Here is a 3410-nt window from a genome sequence, read left to right on the forward strand (position 1 = left end):
CTGTCACCCAGGCTGGTCGTGAACTCCTTGGCTCAAGTGATTCTCCCATCTCCGCCTCCCAGAGTGCTGGGATTATAGACGTAAGTCACCACACCTAGCCTATGTTAACATTATTATTATGATTAGACTGTACTATTGGGGTGGGTTTTTTGTTTGTTTGTTTCTTTTTTTGATACAGGGTCTCACTCTGTCGCCCAGCCTGGATTGCAGTGGTGTGATCATCGCTCACTGCAACCTTCACCTCCTGGGTCTTATTATTTTTATATTTACACATTGTATCCCTCCCACTCTCATGAGTTTAAATGCCAATTTTTCCCAAATTTCTATCTCTACCTAGACTTTTCTACTGAACTCCAGACCCCTAGATCCACATAACTTCCTAAAATCTCTATTTAGATGTCTTATAGACATCTTAAATTCAACAAGTCCAAAACAGAACTCTTCTGCTACCTCTTTTTAAGTATGTCCTTCCTGCAGCATCCCCATCTCAGACAGTATCTGGGTAACTACCTCTACCCAGATAGTTAGTTACTCTTGGGGAAAAAACTGATCCTTAGGACTGCCCTCTCCTTCACTCCTATATCAAATCCATCACTAAATCCTACCTGCAATATTATAACTAAATTTTGTCCCTCTCTCTCCATCTCTATAGCCACCACCCAAATCCTAGCCAATATTCACTGTAATGCTAGAAATAGCTCTCTATCAAGCTTTCCTCCCCCAACTCTCTATTCAGCAGCCAGAGTGATGTTTTTGAAATGGAAAAACAGGAAGAAAAATGGAAAAATGTCTCATCCTTGCTTAAAACCCTTTAACAACTTGGGCTAAAACATTCACATAACCCCCTTGAGCCCTGTATTATTTGGCACTTGCCCTGAACCAATCCCATCTCATGGCATTCCAAACCTCACTACTTAGCCCCTCTCTTCACCCCACCAAGGGCCATCTGCACCACCCGTCCTTTAACTGCTTAAACAATCCATGCTAGATCAAGCCTCGAGATTTTCTCTCTTGCTTTTTCTTGGCCTGGAATCCCTAGTTCACTTGTTTCCTGACTGACTCCTCCTTATCCTTCACATCTTATGCTTTAATATCCGTTACTTGGAAAGACCTTCCCTGATGTGTCTATCCAAATTAAGCTCCACTGTTATGTTTTCTCAGATAACCCTGTACTTTCTCTTCATGATGAAAACCATGAAGATAGGAAGGTATCTGTATTACTCAAACTGATGCCCACAGCCCAACATAGTGTCTGATCTATAACAGATGCCCAGTAATTACTGAATAAACGTATGCCATATTTCATTAAATCTAAGACACTATCAATAAGATGCATTCCTACTATTTAAAAAAAGTGTCAGAATTGAGTAAATACAGGCAGATTCTTCTTCAAAATGGTGGCACAGATGCAAGCTGGCTTCACCACCCCCTCCCCCCACTGAAAACCAAAACCAAAAATATAATGCCAAGATAATCACCAGCAATATCCCAGAATTAAAATGAGAATGAGACAGTTCCCAGGGCCACAGAGAAGTATAAAAAAAACTCTGAGCAGATGGTAAGATAATCAGACTCCTGTATCAATGACGCAGCTCCACCAAATCTGTCTGGCACCAAGTGCAAGGAAAATTTCCCCCGACTGAGTTTCTACACTGGAAAAAGTGAGATCAAGGTGCAACTTCCCCGCCATCTTGGGTTACCTGACAGAAGACCTATCTTTGCCTCAACCCACAGGAAGCATCATGAGTGCCTGAAGGATGAAATACCCCTGAGAACAGCCAGAAACAAAGAGAGGATATAGGATCATCATCCCGGGCCCTGGAAACTCTGCTCTTAAACTCAGAGGAGACTCCAAATCAGAGTTCAGCAGTACCATCCTGTAGGAGGTATATTCCACAATTCCCCTGGGCACAAATCCCTAGCCAGCCTTTCCACACTGACAGGATATTCCCTTTGGGACCACCCCCATTCAGGATGGGCAGCACTCAGATCGTTTACTAGAGCCAGGCGTAGTGATGCACACCTGTAATCCCAGCTACTCAGGAGGCTGAGGCAGGAGAATCGCTTGTACCCAGGAGGTGGAGGTTGCAGTGAGCCAAGATTGTGCCACTATACTCCAGCCTGAGCAACAAAGTGAGACTCCATAAAAACACACACACACACACACACACACACACACAGAGCCATAGGAGAAACAAAAAAGAATAAAAAGGAATGAAGCTCTGCAAAGGAGATATTGAAAATTACCCTAAAAGACTAAACCTAAGAATTATTGGTGTTCAAGAGGAAGTTGAATAAGAATGAGGGAAAGAAAGCTTATTCAAAGAGATATTAATAATAAGAGAAAATTTTCCAAAACTTGAGAAACGTATAAATATCCAGGTATAGGAAGGTCATAGAGTACCACATAGATTTGACCCAAATGAGGCTACCCCAACACATAAAATAATCAAACTCTCAAAGGTTAAACACAAAGAAAGCGTCCTACAAGTAGCAAGGGAAAAGAAGCAAATAACATATAAAGGAGTTCCAATTCATTTTGCAACAGACTTCTCAAGCAAAAGTATACGGGCCAGAAGGGAGTGAAAGGACATTTTCAAAGTGCTGAAAGACAAAAAAACCCTGCCATCTTAGAATACCAACAAAACTATCCTTCAAACATGAAGGAGAGATAAAGTCCTTCCCACAAAACAAAAACTGAGAGAATTCACCACCACCAAATCTGTCTTATAAGAAATACTAAAGGGAGTTATTCAATCTGGAAGAAGAAAAAAAAAGCAAAACACTAATGTGAAAAAACAAAACACGTGAAGGTATAAAACTCACAGTTTTGTAAAAATAGGTACACAAAAAAACCTCAGAATAATTGAAACTGCAATGGTGATGTGCTTTCAACTCATAACTAATATAATGTCTAGAAGATAAATCAAAAAGAAATAGCAGCAGGAACCTGTTAAAAGATAAGCAATATTAAATATGTAAATTGAGACAATAAAAAGTGAAAAGGTAGGGGGAAAGGAATTAAATTATAGAGGTTTTTCTAAAAAAAAATTATTTCTGCATTTCTGTCTTGTCCTTGTGATCTAAGATAAACAGTCATCTCCTTGACATAACTTATTATGTCTATAAGATATTTTCTATAAGTCTCATGGTAACTACAAAGTAAAAACTTATAAAAGATACAGTAAAAATAAAATGCAACAAGTTAAAACATACTACTAGAGAAAATACTTAACCAAAAGGCCAAGGCCGGCGGATCACGAGATCAGGAGATCGAGGCCATCAAGCCTAATACAGTGAAATCCCGTCTCTACTAAAAAAATACAAAAAAACTAGCCGGGCGCGGTGGCAGGCTCCTGTAGTCCCAGCTACTCGGGAGGCTGAGGCAGGAGAATGGCGTGAACCCGGGA

Source organism: Colobus angolensis, unplaced genomic scaffold, assembly GCF_000951035.1.
Source record: "Colobus angolensis palliatus isolate OR3802 unplaced genomic scaffold, Cang.pa_1.0 Scaffold78, whole genome shotgun sequence".
NCBI lineage: Eukaryota > Metazoa > Chordata > Mammalia > Primates > Cercopithecidae > Colobus > Colobus angolensis.